This window comes from Octopus sinensis, linkage group LG22 (assembly GCF_006345805.1).
Source record: "Octopus sinensis linkage group LG22, ASM634580v1, whole genome shotgun sequence".
NCBI classification, from domain to species: Eukaryota; Metazoa; Mollusca; class Cephalopoda; order Octopoda; family Octopodidae; genus Octopus; species Octopus sinensis.
In genome coordinates this window covers 6,951,201-6,973,238 of record NC_043018.1, presented here as the reverse complement: position 1 = coordinate 6,973,238, position 22,038 = coordinate 6,951,201, and the positions used below count along the sequence as shown (strand labels likewise).

Below are 22,038 nucleotides of genomic sequence, written 5' to 3'. Positions count from 1 at the left end.
CACTTGTAGAAGGGAAATATCTTAAATTTTCCTTCTCCACATGTAGCTAGGTGTGTTGCTTAGGTATTTTGCGTAGTTCTTCCTGCCGAATATGTTGTCGGTGGATCCTGGCTCGCTGGCACAAAGAATTACCAGTTTCTCCTACGTAATTCTCTTGCATGTGGGGCAGGTTATGCAGTATATGACGTTCTGCGTCTTGCAGTCATATCTGCATTTACTTTGAATATGACACCATTTTTAAATCTTATCTCTCTGTTGCTCTCTATGTATTTGTAGGTGGGGTTGCTGCAGGTCCCACATCTACCATCTCCGCACTCTTTTGCAAAGAATTCCGTTTTAGTTTCTGAAGAGAATTTCGCTCTTGTTAGGTGTATTTTTAGGTTTTTGTCCTGTCGTCTACTGTTTTTTATGCTATATTTTGTTAATATGTTTTTCATTTTGGGGCTCTGTAAGGCTATTGGTAGGTTTGAATGTATGGTTTGGAAGATGTTGGTAACTCCAGGGTTGTGTGTGTTTATAAAAGGGATAGTGTTTTCTTGTTTGTTTTTTGTTTTGGGTGTCCTGAGTTGTGTGATGTCTAGTTTTAATGCTCTTGTGATTCCATTTTCTATTAGTTTAAGGGGGTATTTTTGCTCTAGGAGGAAGCTTTTGAGTTCATCTAGTCTTATTAATCGTATTTGTGAATCAGTTACTATGCTACATATTCGTCGTGCCATACTATATGGGATGTTTCTTTTTGTGTGGGATGGGTGGCAGGAGTGGAAATTTAAGTATTGATGTGTGTCAGTTTTTTTGTAGTGGATGTCTGTTGTGACGATGGAGTTGTGTTTTTGATGTTGATGTCTAGGAAGGGAAGTTCGTTGTGGCTGGTATCTATTGTGAAATTGATAGATGGGTGCAGCGTATTGAGGATGTTGTGGAATGTTTGTAGGTCCTCTTCTGATCTGTTCCAAAAGATGAAACAGTCATCGAGGTAGCGTTTCCACTTTTTCTTGATGTCTTCTCTGAAGTCGTGTTCGAAGACTTTCCCTATTTCGTCATATAGTTTTTTCTCCAGGAAGCCCATCACTAGGTTGGCATATGAAGGTGCGAATTTTGTACCCATAGCCGTGCCTTTTATCTGTCGGTATGTCTTGTTGTTGAATGAGAATGTGTTTTCTTCTAGTATTAGTTGGGTGGCTTGGGTGATAAAGTTTGTCTTGAAGCGTTCATCTATAAGTTCTCTGTATTTTTCTATTGATTGTTTTATAGCTTCTAGACCTAGGGTGTGTGGTATGTTTGTGTATAGATTTGTGACATCAAAGCTTGCAAGTATGGTGTTTTTCGGGACTGTATTTGGAATGTGTGTGAGGAAGTCTATGTCATCCCTTATGTAGCTTGGAATCTGTGGGATAGAGGTTTGAGGAGTATATCTATGAAGTGGCTTAGTGTTGTGTTGGTGCCTGGGGTCCTGCCACTATTGGTCTCATCGTGAGGTCTGCAGGTCTTTGTACTCTTATGTAGTGGTTCCTCTGTTCCTTTATGGCTCTCTGTATTTCCGAGCTTTTATGAATTTTAGGTAATCCATAAAAGTTGCTTTCTTTGGTTTGTGAGTTGCATAGATAATCTTCCTCCTTATCTGTAAAGGAGTCCTGATATTCATTGACTAAAGTTCTAATTTTTCTTATTGTTGTTTTCTCCGGTGGTGTTGGTTCCTCTTTGTAATATGTCTGGTTGTTCAGTAACTCTAGTATCTTTTCTTTGTAGTAATCTGTGTCCATAATTACTATTGCTCCACCTTTGTCAGCTTCTTTTATAACGATTGATTTGTCATTTTTCAGTTTTTGTAGGGCTTGCTTTTCTTCTCTGCGGAGATTCTGTTTGCATTTGTGTGTGTGAAGAGGGAATTTGGATATTGTTTCTATGTACGTGTCAAGGTGTTTGTCACTTCCCTTGTAAGGGGTGAAGTGGGATTTTTTTCTTATGATTGAGTTATCTTCTGTTTCTTTATACACACACACACATATTATATACAGACACGTGTCCGAAGACATCTCTTTCAAAGACTGCACCTTTGAAGGTGAGATGCGAAACTGCATCAGTCCCACCCACTTCCTTTACACATATTTTAAGACGACAATTTGCATAAATACGTTTTTTAGAGTAATGGACTCATTATATTTACAAAACCAAGAAGTTTGAAAAGAATAATAAACGAATGCTGAAATTATAAAAATCAGTAGAAACGATGTCTGAACAAAAAAAATAATGTTAGTATTTGTCTGAAACAAGTCAAACTGTATTAAAACAATATCTTTTACATACCTACTAAAATTACTGGATTTATAGATTAAAGGATGTATAAGCCCCAAACTGCAAAATAGTTTTGAAATGGCATTAAGTGATTCCACTTACATTTACCAATTTTTCGCGCCGAAATTTTAAGCTTGTCACAGGTACTCTTCGATTTCGTGTTGAGAGAGAAGGGGAGAGAGTGAATGAGTAAAGGTGTGTTTTGTCATTTACGTACTTTTGGGGGTGGGGCTGTATAATATATACCCTATTTATGCACATTTTAAAATAATTTCCTATCCCATCCTTTTGTTTTTTTGGGGGAAAAAAAAAGGGTTTGCGGCACTTTAGGAGGTCAGGGTAGTTAATTACACGTGAGAAATCTGAGGTGTTGTTTTTATGAACTGCGTGGTGGTGCACTTGTTAAAATTGTGTTGAAATATCGTTTCATGATAGAAGAAAAGTTAAGGGTGATTTAACATCAAGAACCAATTCTTCCGTGTCCTCAGGAACACGGGTACAGTCTTTCAGCTTCCAGTAGAAACTTAGGGAGTCGCTGAGCTGGCGGTGATATGGTCCGTATAAAAAGTAACCTAGCGACATACTGTTCGAGATACTTCGGTCTCATTCCGGGACGAACAATGCACTTTTTCAGGCTTTCCCATAAACGCCCAATAGACGTCATTGATTGGTTGAAATTGCAGAAAAAGAACAACAAATATCTTACAAAATATAGAATTTTCTCAATAAAGCCAAGAGAAAAAGACGTTTTATAAACACATTCTACCAGTATACGAAGTTTAAAATTTTTTAGTTACCTAGAAATTATGTTAAAAACTGCCGTTCAAACCGAAAAGATCCGCAAAATCTTCCAAAGCGGAACATGGGTGTTTTCCAAAAAGAAGTTCTTCAATAAAGATTCAGAAAATCCACACTCCATTCTGGATTGGCGACGTCATCGTACCAGCCTATGACAACGCCACATGTTTGTACGAGGGTCATAATTATGGGTGACAATTTCATATGACACCACTAGAAAAAACTGCCGTTCAAACCGAAAAGATCGAAGGACTTTACAAGACAAACAAATAGAAAAATGCTAAATGAGTTCGAATGAGCATTACGTTAAAAATTTACTTTAAAAATATCTTTTAATTAAAGATTAATTTTTCCTTTAACTAGAACTTTTTTTTTTTAAATAAAACGAAAACAAAGAAAGAAAACAAATAAAAGTTCAAGAGATCGAACCCGGCAGCCTATAAGGCCCAGCAACTATCTTTTCCTTTCATCAATGATTAAGCTGGGTTACTAACACCCACCTTTCTCATCACATCCTTCCATCGTTTCTCGTATTCACAATAACAAGTGAATGAGAATAACGACGGAAGGGTTAAAGTTAAGCGTAAAAATAATTCAAGATAAAATGAAACAAAAATGAAGCCAAAACATAAAGAATTATTGAAAATGGGTAGGAAAAATACACTACGCTAGGGTATCTGTAGAAAGATGGGCGCTTCTTTAGAAGCGCACTTCTCCAAGAAAATGACGCTTAATTTCTAGAAGAATTATGAAAATGGGAAATATATCCAAAATAAATGAAATATGCAAAAAATTAGGAAGATTCATCGATTTTAGAATATTTTATGCTAAAAAATAAAACACGGAGAACGGGCAGTCGCGAATATAAATAATGTCGGACGATAGAAAGGGTCGTGACTTGTATCAGATATTCGCAAATTCTTGATAGTTTTTAATCAGATTTTTTTCACTGCGCACACAAGTTAGGGTTAGTTTTAGGGTTAGGTGGTGTGCACTCTCTTTACCTTCGCCCGTTTATGATGTGATATTTCCCGTTTAGGCACAACATTTGACATAATAGTAATATTAGTTATAAACGGTCTTTTAAGAAAAAGATGGTGAAACGGCCTTCTTGCAATTAGCAGACGATATTGTCGGGCCCTTATTTTTCTTTACTACCCTCAATGAGCTAAACATAGAGGGGACAAACAAGGACAGAAAAACGGATTAAATCGATTATATCGACCCCAGTGCATAACTGGTACCTATTCAATCGATCCTGAAAGGATGAAAGGCAAAGTCAACCTGGGCGGAATTTGAACTCAGAACATAGCGGCAGACGAAATACCTATTTCTTTATTACCCTCAAGGGACTAAACATAGAGGGGACAAACAAGGACAGACAGACGGATTAAGTCAATTAAAATATATCGACCCCAGTGCGTAACTGGTACTTAATTTATCGACCCCGAAAGGATAAAAGGCAAAGTCGACCTCGGCGGAATTTGAACTCAGAACGTAGCAGCAGACGAAGTTATCGTTCGACATGTTTGTTTAATCGCGAGTGCCCGTTTTCTGTATTTAATTTTTTTTTAGTATGATATATTTAAAAATAAATGAATCTCCCTAATTTTTTGTATGCTTCATTTATTTTGGATATATTTCCTATTTTCGTAACTTTTTTGACAAGTAAGCGTCATTTTCTTGGAGAGGTGCTCTTCTAAAGAAGCACCGAAAGGTGAATGTGATTTTGGAATATAACAAGGAAAAATTCGGAGTTTGGAAAAGATTTTCCCTCAAATTTCTTTATAAACATAATGTATGCCGTTTGGAAGGTATTTCTATGAAATTTCAGTGAAAAAAAACACCCCATTTTCCTAAAGGTTACGAAGGAAAAGCTCGGATCTTATGAATTTTCCAAAGCCCTCTCCCCACTCTCTTGGAAAATATTTTCCCCACAAATTTCTTTATAATCGTAATTTATGCCGTTTGAAAGATATTTCTATAAAATTCGATTGGAAAAAAAACCCAAAAAAAAACCATTTTCCTAAAAGTTACGAGGGAAAAGCTCGGATGTTGTGAATATTCCGAAGTCGTCTCCCCACCCTTCCATTGTTTTGCACGCATTTTTTTCCTTCATATTCCTTTCCTACACATTGTTTTACACCCATTCCAGTATATTTTTTGGGTTTTCATTTCCGGGTCAAGATGTAAACATTGACCAATGTTTTTATTTGTCAGTAACACTTTTATCTCCGATCTTATTGCTTGTTTATATCTGATGTCTCGATACAAAACGTTGCAAAAATTATTGCTGGCCATAGTTTTTATAGAATATCTGTAGAAAAAGCCTTATAAATAATGTAACAAACACTGCTGAGGTTCTACTTAAGAAGAGTGGTCCCGGTGCGCGTACTCGCGCATCCGCGCTAGCTAGTCGTGACTAGTCGATCCTTACTTTGTGTTTTTGTGTTTTATTTACTTTGTTTTAAAAAAAATTATTTATTTTGCGTAAAAAAATTATTTATTTTGTATTTTATTTACTTTGCTAGGTAGTCGTAGGATCGACTAGTCACGACTAGCTAGCGCGGATGCGCGAGTGCGCGCACCGGGACCACTCTTCTTAAGTAGTACCCACTGCATCAGCAGTGGGGAAAAAAATTGACTTATAAAAACATTCGATGTATTTCATAGTATACTGTGTTTGCATAACAAAGTGCCCACGCCAATTACAGGTATGCGTCTAATATGTAGATTGATGTATCCAACAACTTCACACCATTGTATGCGAAGCTATGTGTTTGGAGACATAAATGGGTCAGATAGGTGCTGAGGAAGGATTGAACAATCCTCAAAGTATGGCATACACACTCACTGCCCACTTTTGTCTCTGATCTCATTGCTTGTTTACATCTGACGTCTCAATACGAAACATTCTAGCAAAAATCAGTGCTAAGCTGTAAATTAAAACTTCATGGTTCTGGGTTCAGTCTCACTGCATGACATCTCGGGCAAGTGTTTTCTACCGTTGCCATGGAGGGAAGAGTGTTGTTTTCATGAATTTTGGTAGACCGAAAGTGGGCAAATCTCTATCACTAACATATATACGTACATACTCACATATATATGTATGTTTATATATGTGTATGTGCATATATATATATACATACGTACACACACACACATATACTCTACAGACAATAAAACAACTAGTGAATGCAGGTGGGGTATCGGGACAGCTTAGAAAATCAGGTAAATGCTCTTTAGAAGACCGAAAGATAAAAACAGTCAGCAAGCCGACAATACGTTCTCTATATATATATATATCATCACTTTCATTTAACGTCCGTTCTTCATGCTAGCATGGGTTGGACGGTTCTTCCAGGGTCTGTTAAGCCATGAAGGCTGCACCAGGCCCAGTCTGATCTGGCAGTGTTTCTACAGTTGGATGCCCTTCCTAACGCCAACCACTCCGAGAGTGTAGTGGGTGTTTTTTACGTGCCACTGGCACAGGGGCCAGAGCAGGCTGGCAAACGGCCACAATCGGTTGGTGCTTTTACGTGTCACCAATACGGACGCCAGTCAGGTGGCGCTAGTATCTGCCACGTTCGGGCGGTGCTTTTTACGTGCCACCGGCACGGGTATCTTAACTACAATTTCCATTTGATTTTTATTTTGATGTTGGTGTTGACATACTTGACTCAATAGGTCTCCTCAAGAACAGCGGGTCACTCTACGATCCAAGGTTAGCACAGCAGGCTGTCCTGCGGGCCATGAACTCACTTCATTCATATATATATATATATATGGTACTACTTGAGATATGGTACTACATGAGAACAGTGGTCCCGGTGTGCGTAGTCGCGCATCCGCGCTAGCTAGTCGTGACTAGTCGATCCTACAACGACTACCTAACAAAGTTGATAAAACACAAAAATCATAGGAGACAGACATACAACTTGACTTTTATATATAAAGATTACACACACAATCAGATAGCAATAAGTTCTATTAGAATTAACATCCAAGGTAATTCTTCATATATAACAAGTAAATCTAAAAATCACTGAAAATAACTTCATGAGATTCAGACTATAAGACAACAAGAATAAGAATGGAAAAAACCATATCTTTAATTGGTGATTATACTGTACATTGCTGACGATAATTTCTCTTGCGTCAACATATTTAGATACAGAAAAAAGTATAAAACATCAGTGAAATTAATATATCTGAAAATATATGCTAACTCAACATTTCCAAGGCAATCCAAAAATCATATTTGTGTGTGTGTATCATCTTGAAAATAATATATATATATATATATATATTGGTAAAAACGGTAAGATAACAAAAGAAAGAAAGAGACCACAATATTATGTAAATAGAGGAATTTATCTGTAAAACAATTATTCAATAGCCAAGATAAAACTCTGAGTTTCGGATGCCGAAGTGGAAATCCACAACACCATTTCTTCAGTTATCTGGCCAGGTAACTGAAGAAATGGTGTTGTGGATTTCCACCTCAGCATCCGAAACTCAGAGTTTTATCTTGGCTATTGAATAATTGTCACATTATTTTACAGATATATATATATATATATATATTATATATATATATAATTATATATTATTTTCTACTATAGGCACAAGGCCTAGAATTTATGGAGGGGTAGGTCGATTATGTCGACCCCAATGTTTCACTGGTACTTAATTTATCGACCCTGAAAAGATGAAAGGCAAAGTCAACCTCAACAGAATTTGAACTCCGAATGTAATGACAGGTGAAATACCGTTAACCATTTTGCCCAGCGTGCTAACGTTTCTGCCAGCTCAAAGCCTTGATATATATATATATCACATCATCATCATCATAGGTTTTAACAATGCAATGTGATTCGGAAGCAAACTTGTGTATAACACAGCCATATATATATATATAACGGGAAGGTTTACGAAAATAAACAAAAGACGAAGGCAGGTGGAGTACAAACAAATAAATGTATTAGTATGGCACTCAGGAATAGAAATAGAAAAAGTCTTTTACGTTTCGAGCCTACACTCTTCGACGGAAAGATACACAGAAAAAAAAACAAGGAGAGAAAAAAATGCGTGTAGGAGCTAACGATATACACACACATCTTAGTTTCAAGATGATACACACACATAAATATGGTTTTTGGATTGCCTTGGAAATGTTGAGTGAGCATATATTTTCAGATATATTAATTTCACTGAACAACTAATTGTTGAGATTCCCATTCATCCTGATGAGGGGGTCATTGCTGACATGCACCTTATCTTGTAATTGAACCATGGCAGGGAACTCCTGAAATGGCCATAGATGTGTTTGACTTGATTTTGTGGAATTTTTTTATGCTACTGGACTCCAGCCTACCATGGGTTTTATGAAATGAATTTTTTTGACATATTTTTAATTGAGGGAGTAAAAAGAAGAAAAAAATTATTTTTAGTCGATTGATAGTTTATTTAGGTTTTTAGTCACATGACATGATTGTATACACCTTCTTGATAGGCCATTCTATATATTTGTATTTCTGTTTACATATATATTTTTTGCCTTCTGTGTTTTTTATTTTTGTATTCTTTTTAATTGTGAAAGGCCATGGTAATACTTATATATGATGAAATGTATGGAAGCACGGTGATATATAGTCCTTGACTGAAAACTGATGTTTGTTCACTAATCAATGTTTTTTGTCTCTCTCTCAATTTCATTTAAGCATTTCTTTTATGCAGTCTTATAATCCGTTTTGTCTCCATAAAAAGAGGCATAAATTATTTCTTGTCATATAGGTGTAGGAGTGGCTGTGTGGTACATAGCTTGCTTACGAACCACATGGTTCCTGGTTCAGTCCCACCACGTGGCACCTTGGGCAAGTGTCTTCTGCTATAGCGTTGGGCTGACCAAAGCCTTGTGAGTGGATTTGGTTGACAGAAACTGAAAGAAGCCCATTGTATATATGTATGTGTGTGTATATGCTTGTGTGTCTGTGTTTGTTCCCCCCCCCCAACATTACTTGACAACCGATGGTGGTAAGTTTACATCCCTTTAACTTAGCGGTTCAGCAAAATTATTGAGATGCATTTTGTGATGTTGGGTGCAAAAATATCTTAAGCTAAGCCTGAAACAATGAAGTGATAAAAGAATCATCCATAACTTGCAGTAAGCAACATTTATTAAAATAAAAGTATTCAGAACACAGAATAACATGTAACAAAATTTACAAACATATTTACATTCCCATATAACAGTTAAGGATATTACCATTACTGTATTATGCATATGTGGAAGTGTTTATTCGACTAGGTGCTGCTGGCTTAATTACGCACTACACATGGTTTAGGTTTTTCAGAAGTACAGCCCCCTAAAAATCCCCTGCGTATTATACTCAAGGGCGTACTATACACGAGGATTTACAGTATGTATGCATTAAAATTTTGGTGATACTTCGTTGATTACAATGACAATGGTTCCAGTTGAACCACTCAACAGAACAGCAAGTAGCTGAGAACTCCACAGACAGACAGGTATACCTATTTCTTTACTACCCACAAGGGGCTAAACACAGAGAGGACAAATAAGGACAGACAAATGGATTAAGTCGATTATATCGACCCCAGTGCGTAACTGGTACTTAATTTATTGACCCCGAAAGGATGAAAGGCAAAGTAGACCTTGGCGGAATTTGAACTCAAAACGTAACGGCAGATGAAATACGGCTACACATTTCGCCCGGCGTGCTAATGATTCTGCCAGTTCGCCGCCTTCTTTATTTGACAGGTATACCTTTAATGTAGTTCTCAGGAAGATTCAGCATGACACAGAATGTGATGAGGCTGGCTCTTTCGAATTACAGGTGCAACTCATTTTTGCCAGTTGAGCGGACTTGGAGTAATGTGAAATAAAGTGTCTTGCTCAAGAACACAATGTGCTCCTAAGAACTGAACTCCTGACATTCCAATTGTAAGCCAAATACCTTAACCATTAAGCCATGTACCTTCACACACACACACACACATACACGTGCACATACAGATGCAACTATTTCTAATTCTGATTGTTACAACCTTCTGACCTCACTTTGTCAAAGTTCAAAGTTTACATTTAAAATACCAAAGAAAAAAAAAATGGCAAATTCTTTATTCTTAAACTGTTTCATCGGATTCCTTTAATGCGACCTTTCACACTAATTTCTTTATTCTATTCTCACATTTCTGGGAAATTTCTTCAACATCTCTCCCCCTCCCTAAGCAACCTACCCCCAACTCCCTCGAAAATAAACTGTGCCAATAGTCACATTAAGGAATTTTCCTTTTCTCTCTTTTTTTATGGTTTGGTAAGATTGGAATGGAATTCAGGTTTATATGTGCACTTTATGCAGTCCCCCATCATTATCTCTAATTATCCTCTTCTGCCTCCCCCCCCCCCTGCCTCATTGTTGTTTTCATCATCCTCATCATTTGTTTCATCATTTCTCTCACATGTTTCATTTGCATGCAATGTCTCTTTTATTGGTTTCATTGTTCAACTCTCTCTTTCCCACCGAAATAACGCATAGTATTGTTTGACCTGAATGGAAACAGAAGGAAGAGGAAGACGGGGGGAAGAAGATGAGGAGTAGGTGAAGGGGGAGGTGAAGAGAGGAAGAAGAAGGGAACATCAGTTGTGAAGTCTTTTTGCCCTTTCTTCAAGCTTAAAAAATAGCTCCTGATAAAAGGGCCATGCCCAGGTATTTCTAAATCTGGTGATGGTGGTAGGGGTACATGCCCAGTCAATTTAGCATTAACATCATCATCATCATATATATATAATATATATATATATATATATATATACCTGTAAATGTAATATTTGACTACATTTACAGATAAATTCCTCTATCTACATAATATCGAGATCTCTCTCTCTCTCTCTCTCTCTCTCTCTCTCTAGCTCTCTATATATATATATTATATATATATATATATATATATGTATATATATATATATATATATATATATAAGAATGTGCATAGTCCATTTAATTAAAAAATTCTATATGTGGCTGAAAATTGCTCGACATTTTAAAACTGATGTAATACTTACAATGTTTAATAAAATGAAGTAGCATGAAACATTGTACTACACTACCTGGATATCCTTGTTGCCATTTTGATATTATATATATATATATATATATATATATATTATATATATATAGTATATATATTAATTGATTGAATGAGTGAATGAATGTGGTTATTAAGCTTTCACTTTTACATTATACTATGGTAGGGATTATAATTTTTGTATGACTTAATGGATTGGTCACTGTTTATTTATGTATTTAGGAAGTGGTTGTAATTTACTGATTGATTTTATTTACCGATATGGTTGTACATAGTGTAAATATATGTGAAAGTTGTGGTTTCTTTGGTACATTTTTTTCCAAACAACACTTATTTTAGTGTTGTTGACACCACCAGATTGAATGGTACTGCCCAGGTGTCAAAACCATAATGATATCCGTGGGGGAAGCTGATGATGGATATATGTTGGATAGTTGGTATGGCTGTTTTTGTATAAGTGGAATAATATAACACATCCTTTGATATATATATATATATATATATATATATGTATACAAGGAGAGCTGAAAAGTTTCATGCTTTGGGTAAAGGAAAATACATGAGGATCAGTTGATTATGATTTTATTCACTATATTCCCCTCTCAGATTCACACACTTGTTGCAGTGGTCCTTCAGTTTTTCTAAGCCGTGCAAAAGAGTTTGGAAGGTGTGTGTGTGTGTGTATATATATATATAGAGAGAGAGAGAGGGGGGGGGTATTGTTTTCAGACATGTTTGTTTGTTTGTTTGTCTGTGGACAAGGTATCTCAAGAACTGTAGGATGGAATTCGGTTGAAACTTTCAGGGATGATTATAGACCCAAAAGTGGTGCCGACCCCATAAAAGTGCTGCTGGGGTGGTCTGTCCTCTCTGCCACCTCTAGCTATGCTAATGGTTGGGGCTATAGCAGAAAAACACTTGCCCAGGGTGCTACGATGCTGTGCAGTGGCACTGAACTCAAAACCACCTGGTTGCATAACGATGTTCATTACCACATACCCCACACCTACCCCTATATCACATCACAGGAACACATGACTCAACCATACTCTAAGATGTCACACATCGCTGGTCACAATGCACTTTGCATTCATTTTAGCTTTCGAATAACACCATCCCACTGGCTAGGTGAGCAGGTGAAAAACAGGTTAACATTCCACCCCTTGATCAAAAGTGGGGACTGGAGCAATGTGAAATGTTTTGCTCAAGAACACAATGCACCGCCTGGTCTGGGAATTGAACCCGTCATCTAGTGATCATCAATCTAACCACTAGGCCACACACCATCACCTACCCCTATATACACTTTACTCTCTCTCTTTTACTCTTTTGCTTGTTTCAGGCATTTGACTGTGGCTATGCTGGAGCACCGCATTTAGTCGAGCAAATCGACCCCAGAACTTATTCTTTGTAAGCCCAGTACTTATTCTATCGGTCTCTTTTGCCGAACCGCTAAGTGACGGGGACGTAAACACACCAGCATCGGTTGTCAAGCAATGCTAGGGGGACAAACACAGCACACACACCAAACATATACATACACAAAATACATATATATACATATATACGACAGGCTTCTTTCAGTTTCCATCTACAAATCCACTCACAAGGCATTGGTCGGCCAAGATGCCATGCAGTGGGACTGAATCCAGAATCATGTGGTTGGTAGGCAAGCTAACTACCATACAGCCACTCCTGCACCTATCTATACTTAAAACAGTAAATGATTTAATGGGGTAAATTTTGTTGGTGTATTGAAGCTCCATGTTTAGTTAATAAACACTGACATTACAATGGGGGTGGGTGGGAGTTAAATATACTGCATCAGAGTCAGAGGAGATGATATCAGTTCAGAGTTTCATATAAAACAGAAACCTAATCCATTGATGTATCTTATATAACAATAAAGTTTATCATTAAATGAAGTTTAATTTTGATGTGGCTCTGAAGTATTTTTTTTGTATTTCAACTTTCATTCTTTCCTTCACCAAATGCTCACTTTTATCACATTAAACTATGAAAATGTGTTTACATTTATATATGATATTATAAATATGGTAAATAAAATATATGAAATATTAGTATATATATATATATAAGGACAAAACATTCAAACACTAAGGTTTGAAATATATATATATATATGTGTGTGTATGATTGAAAATTAGCACAAAGCATAATATTGCACAAGGCGTCACCCTGTTTAGAAATATTTAAACCTGGTACCACTTATATTTCTGTTATTATTATTATCTATTACTAATACTCACCACAGATAATATTAACAATAGTAGTATCTTATTTTGAATGTAAGCATTCAAATATTTGCTTATGTATATATATATATATATATATATATAAAGCATTGTTTTGTGGATAACAATTTTCTTATCATTTTTATAAGTTTGTACTAAATAGTACAAACTTATAAAAATGATTTGGACAGGTAAGGGCTTAAGGGTGGATAATCTTCGGTCTTAGGTGAACTCTTTGCCTCTACTGCATATCACATATGATACACAGGATATACTTTCCTGGTATCCATATACAAGGTGGTATCAAAATGTTCCTGGACTAGTTCTGTAACACACCAACAGATGACAGCACATGGCTGTGTGTCCAGTGAGAGCAAGCAGTGATCTTTATGAGGCAGTCTTCTGAATGACATCACTGTGTTTACTTCACAAGTTGGGAAATTTGTGTTTTTGCGACCACATCTATGATTCTTGTCATGGACAGGAATTTGGATAATAGAGCCAACGTGAAGTTTTGCATTAACCCTTTCTTTACTGAATTTATTTAGAGATGCTCTTTCAATTATTTAAATTTCATCTCAACCTGTCTTCTTTCTGCCGCCTAAAACCTCATCTCCCAATTCTCTCTCTCGCTATGTGGTGTCGGTTCTCCTCTGTTTTCACTGTCTCTCTCTCTCTCTCTCTCTCTCTCTCTCTCTCTATCTATCTCTCTCTCTCTCTCTCTCTCTCGGTATATATCTCACCTTCACTCGCTTCCGCAGGATGAAAAAACATCAGCTAAGTTCCGACCTGTTTCCTCTTTTCATTGTTTTTGCAAGCCTTATTATTATTGTATCCCCATCTAATAGCGTTATCGTTGTCTTTCGTCTCAAATGCTAGCTGAAGCATAAAAACTTTCACTCACAAAAATATTCACACCACGCAAAGCATTTTCATCTCAACCGTCTTCTTTCTGCCGCCTAAAACCTCATCTCCAATTCTCTCTCTCGCTATGTGGTGTCGGTCTCCCTCTGTTTTCACTGTCTCTCTCTCTCTCTCTCTCTCTCTCTCTCTCTATTCTCTCTCTCTCTCTCCTCTCTCTCTCGGGTATTATCTCACCTTCACTCGCTTCCGCAGGATGAAAAAACATCAGCTAAGTTCCCGACCTGTTTCCTCTTTTCATTGTTTTTGCAAGCCTTATTATTATTGTATCCCCATCTAATAGCGTTATCGTTGTCTTTCGTCTCAAATGCTAGCTGAAGCATAAAAACTTTCACTCACAAAAACTTATTCACACCACCGCAAAGCATTTTCATCTCAACCCTGTCTTCTTTCTGCCGCCTAAAACCTCATCTCCCAATTCTCTCTCTCGCTATGTGGTGTCGGTTCTCCCTCTGTTTTCACTGTCTCTCTCTCTCTCTCTCTCTCTCTCTCTCTATCTCTCTCTCTCTCTCTCTCTCTCGGTATATATCTCACCTCACTCGCTTCCGCAGGATGAAAAAACATCAGCTAAGTCCCGACCTGTTCCTCTTTTCATTGTTTTTGCAAGCCTTATTATTATTGTATCCCCATCTAATAGCGTTATCGTTGTCTTTCGTCTCAATGCTAGCTGAAGCATAAAAACTTTCCTCACAAAAACTTATTCACACCACCGCAAAGCATTTTCATCTCAACCCTGTCTTCTTTCTGCGCCTAAAAACCTCATCTCCCAATTCTCTCTCTCGCTATGTGGTGTCGGTTCTCCCTCTGTTTTCACTGTCTTCTCTCTCTCTCTCTCTCTCTCTATCTCTCTCTCTCTATCTCTCTCTCTCTCTCGCGTATATATCTCACCTTCACTCGCTTCCGCAGGATGAAAAAACATCAGCTAAGTTCCCGAGTTCCTCTTTTCATTGTTTTTGCAAGCCTATTATTATTGTATCCCCATCTAATAGCGTTATCGTTGTCTTTCGTCTCAAATGCTGCTGAAGCATAAAAACTTTCACTCACAAAAACTTATTCACACCACCGCAAAGCATTCATCTCAATCCTGTCTTCTTTCTGCCGCCTAAAACCTCATCTCCAATGCGCGAGTGCGCCCGCCCTCCCACCCCCACCACCAATACCGGATATCTCTATATTTGCTCCATCTATACCGGATGTCGCTTCTCCCACCACCATTATAGGTGTCTACTCTTCGAACTCCCCTCTTCAATACGCTTTTCACCATGCATTAACCTCTCTCGATATCTACATTCTACTTGCTAGAACCTGTCATCATTTCTCTGAACCACCCCTCCCCACTGGTGCTCCCCTATATTTCTGCCCCCCCCCCACACACACACATAAAAAGCACCATCCGAACGTGGCCGATGCCAGACCCCTCTGGCTCCTGTGCAGGTGGCACGTAAAAAGCACCCACTACACTCGCGGAGTGGTTGGCGTTAGGAAGGGCATCCAGCTGTAGAAACACTGCCAGACTAGACTGGAGCCTGGGGCAGTCCCGAGCTCCCCAGACCCCGGTCGAAACCGTCCAACCCGTGCTAGCGCGGAAAACGGACGTTAAACGATGATGATGATGATGATGATGATGAAAGAATTTAGTAAAATAACTTTGTTATCATTAAGCTAGTGTTAGGAACATAAATTGTGAATAAGATTTGGTGGAAGATTTTAATTTAGAACTTTTGAAAACAAGACATGTATATTAAAGATCCAGAGCCGGTTTCAGCCAGGTTGGTAACGAAAGGGTTAAACTTGGGATATCTGCTACAGAGACATTTAGGATGCTTTGGCAAGCTTATGGCAATGAAGCAATGGGTCGTATGCAATGTTTTGAGTGGCACAAGTGCTTCAAAGTGAAAGAACATGCCTGGATGTTTTTTTCCAACATCTGTGGTATTGTACATCGAGAATTCATCCCTCCCCCGGGGCGAAACCATCAATCGAGAGTTCTACTGGAATGATTTTGAAGCATTTGGGGGAGGGCATTTGGCAAAAGCAACCGGATCTGTGGAATTTGAAGAATTGGTTTCTTCATGACCACGATGCATCCTGTCACCCAGATCTCCTCACTCATAAGGTTCTCACCCCAAAAGCAACATGGTATCACTTCCACACCTGCCTTATTCACCAGATTTAGCACCTATTTCTTTACTACCCACAAGGGGCTAAACACAGAGAAGACAAACAAGGACAGACACATGGATTAAGTCGATTATATCGACCCCAGTGCATAACTGGTACTTAATTTATCGACCCCGAAAGGATGAAAGGCACAGTCGACATTGGCAGAATTTGAACCCAGAACGTAACAGCAGACGAAATACGGCTACACATTTCGCCCGGCGTGCTAATGTTTCTGCCAGCTCACCGCCAGATTTAGCACCTGCGGACTTCCATCTCTTCCTCAAGAAGAAAATACAGCTGAAAGGTCACCATTTTAACATGGCTGTTGAGATCCTGAGTGAATCACAGAAGATCCTTGGCGTTCATGCAAAAAACGACTTCCAGGCCAGATTCCAAAAGTGGTAGGAATGCTAGGACCAGTGTTTTGTTGCAGAAGGTGACTATTTTGAAGAAGATGATCTTAAAACTTAGGTGTGGTAAGTAGCTTGCTTACCAACTACATGGTTCCGGGTTCGGTCCTACTGCATGGCACCTACTATAGCCTCGGGCTGACCAAAGCCTTGTGAATGGATTTGGTAGACAGAAACTGAAAGAAGCCTGTCGTATATATAAATGTATATGTATATATATGTGTGTTTGTGTTTCTGTGTTTATCTCCCCAACATTGCTTGACAACCGATGCTCGTGTGTTTACATCCCCATAAATTAGTGGTTCGGCAAAAGTGACTGATAGAATAAGTATTAGGCTTACAAAGAATAAGTCCTGGGGTCGATTTGTCGACTAAAGGCGGTGCTCCAGCATGGCCGCAGTCAAATGACTGAAACAAGTAAAAAGAGTAATAAAAAAAAGAGAGTAAATAAGTTATTTTTTTTTATTAAAGATAACTAGTCCAGGAACTTTGTGATACCACCTCAATAAGAGATATATACTCTTACTCTTTTACTCTTTTACTTGTTTCAGTCATTTGACTGCGGCCATGCTGGAGCACCGCCTTTAATCGAGCAACTCGACCCCTGGACTTATTCTTTTGTAAGACCAGCACTTATTCTATCGGTCTCTTTTGCCGAACCACTAAGTAACGGGGATATAAACACATCAGCATCGGTTGTCAAGCAATGCTAGGGGTACAAACACAGACACACGCACATACATATATATATATATATACATATATATGACGGGCTTCTTTCAGTTTCTGTCTACCAAATCCACTCACAAGGCTTTGGTCGGCCCGAGGCTATAGTAGAAGACACTTGCCCAAGGTGCCACGCAGCAGTGGTACTGAACCCAGAACCATGTGGTTGGTAAACAAGCTACTTACCACACAGCCACTCCTGCGCCATGTGATACACATTCTGAATTTTTCCCAATCACCAACTTTGGACTTGAAAGGGTTAAACAGAGATATTATTGTTCAGGGAGGTTTTGCTGTTGCATTGAACAAGTTATTCCATATGTTTGTTTTTATTTAGTTCATTTTATATTTTAAAGCAATTGCATTGTACAAGAGACAGTTCAGTTGTTTAATAATACACAAAGCTTTTAAATTCATTTAAAATTTTAATTTATTTTATGAAGTGTCAACATTTTTCCTTTCACAACTGTGTCAGTTATGTGGCTACAATTATGTTTTATCTTTCACTTGTTTCCGTCAGTGGACTGTGGCCATGCTGGGGCATTGCATCAATTTGACTACAGTATATAGTTTAAGTCTGGAATTTATTCTATCAGTTTCTTTTACCGAAATGCTAAGTGACAGGGATGTAAGCAAAACATCACCTGCTGTCAAGTGGTGGTCATGGAACAAACACATAACACAAACAACATACAAATATATCATCATCATCATCATCGTTTAACGTCCGTTTTCCGCACTATATATATATATATATAAATACAAAATGGGACAAGAACGCAAAACAGCCGGACAACTAGGTGATACAAAAAGGGACAACAAAACATCTAGATAGATGATACAAAAAAACAAGCAAGGACGGGTCATTCAAAGCTTTATATATATATATATATATATATATATATATATATACATACATACACACACACATACAGGGTGCGTAAGATATTTGAGGACAGATTTATGTTTATAAAGAAAACATATATAATAACAAATAACTGTATTTATCAAAAAATGCTATGAGAATGAAAATAAACCTTCTTTTCTATAAGGCTATTCAATAAAGCCACCTTCAGCTTCAACAACTGCTTCTATATGAGATCTAAATCATCTACATGCTCGAATCAAGTGGTCCTGGTTTATTTTGGACATTACTCTGACTATGGCAACTTTCATAGAATCCTTGGCGTTATGGGTATGTTCATTAACCTCTCTCTATCTACAATGTTCCACATGTAATAGTCCAATGGATTGAGATCTGGGGAATTAGGTGGCCAAATGTTAGGGATTATGTGATCATGAAAATTTTCAGCCATCCATTCCTGTGTTACTAGAGCCATGTGTAAAAGTGAAGAGTCTTACTGAAACCATATGGCCTTCCATTGCATACACTGTCTAACAATTATTTCCAGGACCTCAATGTAGGCGGCAAGTTAACTCTAGAGCCTTGTGGAAAGAAGTAAGAGGCATCACATTTTCTTCATTGCTGACAACCCCTAAAACCAATACAGTTGCAGGAAATTTTGTATGCATAACTCTTGGAACTTCGGAAGGGTCTGCACATCACCATCTGTCATTTCTTCTGTTAACTTTTTGATCTACCAAATCCACTCACAAGAATTTGGTTAGCCTGAGGCTATAGTAGAAAACACTTGCCCCAGGTGTCATGCAGTGGAATGGGACTGAACCCAGAATCATGTGGTTTTGGAAGCAAGCTTTTGTATGTATATATATATATATATATATATATATATATATATATATATATATATATATATATATATATATGTATGTTATATATATATATATGAATTGTTGTGTCTGGTGAGAGAGATTCTCTTTTAGTGCTTTGTTATTTAACACATTCACTTATTTACTTATTTATTTTTCCTAAAATTCTCGTTGCATCTTGAAACCTTTTCAATATACTTCAACACATGAAGAATCTGGCAAACCAAATCCATAGACAAAATACACACACACACACACACACACACATGTTATTTGGTGTTAAAATTTTTGCTGCACCAGCTGCAGCCTGGTCAACAGATTTTGCAGGCTTTCAAACAGCTGACATGTATCTGCAGTGCTGAAATTCTCTATATTTTAAACTTAGTGATTAATTGATCGAGGGCGATTTGGCTGCTATGTTAAGCAGAATTACAAAGGAATTCTCTCGTTTAAAAACATCAGTAGTTACTTTTGAAACCTAACACGTGGGATGTGTTATGTGATTCGGCTGAATTGACGTGCATTAAGGCTATAGGTATCCATGGCCATATCGACAGAAAAACCTTAATAGGTTAAGAGCGAAGTGTAAGTGATATGTAGTAAAAACACTCTCTGAATTTCAATCAATAATTGTCATCAACAGAATACACACGGCGATCAATACAAACGCTTCCAAAAATGTGTACAGAGCTAAATATAGGTGGAGTGGGGTGGGGGAGGGAGTAAAAGGGAAAAATAAAAGAAAGAAATAGAAAGAGTGAGAAATAAGATAACATTAAATATTAATTGAATATTGAATATCCATACACTTTCTGTAAAATTGGAAGTCCCTGTGGGCATTGTTAAAGGCAGTGTTTGTGTTAATGGCTTTTAAAGTATGTAACGCAAAATGCAATGGGTTCTCTAAAACCATTTTTAGATATTGGATAAAGCTTTGGGTTTTTCTTTAAATATGTTAATTTTTCACGCCTATGTGAGTAACACTATTCAGTGTCTGCTTAGTGATTCTCTCGTCGCTATTATTATTGGCAAATGCACTGTTATGGTGCCTATGTGCTGCTGAAGAAGTCATATCATACTAAAACTTGCCTGGAGTTATCTCCCATATTAGCTGAGATGATTAAAATACTATTGGTTATTCAGTGAGCTAATGATGTATTCTAATTACCTGATAATTATTTCTAATTAGAACTTTTAATGATTTGACTAGAGCCTTCAGCTGACAAAAGCTTTGGATTTGATATATCAAAGCTATAAAATGCCTATCATATATATATTTATATATACAAGTATATGCATAAATACATACATGAATCTCTCTCTCTCTCTCTCTCTCTCTATATATATTATATATATATATATATAGCTCAGTGTTTAGTGCTTGATTCCTGTTGTGTTCTTGAGCAAGACACTTTATTTCATATTGCTCCACTTCATACAGTTGTAGAAATGAGTTGGATATCACTAGTGCCAAGCTGTATCAACCTTTGGCTTTACATAAAAATATCTTGAAATACTAAAGAGCAAATGTATTCAATAAAATCGCCATTGGCTTCAGCCACAGCCTCCAGACGACTTCAGAATCTCCTGCAATTCTTCGGGATGGTCTCCTTGTTTAAGTTGGTGAATGCTGCCAAAATCCTTGCCTTCAGTTCATCTTTGGTGTTAAAAGGAGTTTTGTTGGTCTCTTGCGCAACTGTGACACACACATAATAATCGAGGGGATTGCAGTCTGGGGAGTTAGGGTGATGTGGTTGGAGAAGTTGTCTGACAGCCATCACTGGGTTCTCTTTCTTGTGTGGCATGGTGCAGAGCCCTGTTGTAAGACATATGGTCATCTAGCAGCCACTCTCTTCACCCTGGGCAGCACTACTTCCTCCAGCACTTGATGTAGGCCTCTGTGTTGAGTCTGGGAGCTGTGTAGGAAGATGAATAGAGGCATAAAATCGCCATCACTAATGATCACTCTAAATACCATGGGGCTGACTGAATGTTTGATTTTTATCACCTTCGGTACATGTTTTGGGGACATGGAAAGCCAATGGTTGTTCTGTACGTTCACCATCTGTTCGTATTGAATCTTCTGCTGTGAATGCCAAGCAGTACAGCATGTCGTGTCCAAATTTCTGGCAGAGTGAATTGTGTCATCATGCTGTTTTTCTCACAGACAATGCCCAGCTAACTCTACTATACTCTGTAGTCCAGAAAATCAAAAACAACAATGCGCATGCTCCAAATTAAAAATAAAGAATGGTGACAATTTACCCATTCCACCCTCTGTGTGTGTGTGTGTGTGTGTATATATATATATATATATATATATATATATATGTGTGACAGGATTCTTTCAGTTTCCATCTACCATATCCACTCACAAGGTTTTGTTCAGCCTGAGGCTATAGTAGAAGACACTTGCCCAAGGTGCCACCTAGTGGAACTGAACATAGAATTATGTGGTATGCACAGCCATGCCAGTTTGGTGTTTAACCTGATTGCTATGTAGAATATATATAGGTTGTTTTATTGCATTGGGTGGTTTGCATAGTGGAAGTATTGGGTAATTGGTATTATATATTAGTGTTTCTGAAGGCGGCGAGCTGGCAGAAACGTTAGCACGTCAGGTGAAAAGC

At 37.7% G+C, this 22,038-nt stretch overlaps 1 protein-coding gene and 1 long non-coding RNA gene across 2 annotated transcripts in view; one reads left to right on the top strand and one right to left on the bottom strand.

Moving 5' to 3' along the window:
- LOC118767475 (HEAT repeat-containing protein 4-like) overlaps positions 1-22,038 on the top strand; it is a 472,731-nt gene that overhangs the window by 226,215 nt on the left and 224,478 nt on the right. The gene's annotated exons all lie outside the window — the stretch shown is intronic.
- The window catches only part of LOC118767506, a 32,303-nt gene continuing 26,687 nt past the window's right edge, over positions 16,423-22,038 (bottom strand). Inside the window, exon 3 of the long non-coding RNA XR_005003428.1 lies at positions 16,423-16,497. This is a non-coding gene — a long non-coding RNA (uncharacterized LOC118767506). The remainder of the gene's footprint in view (positions 16,498-22,038) is intronic.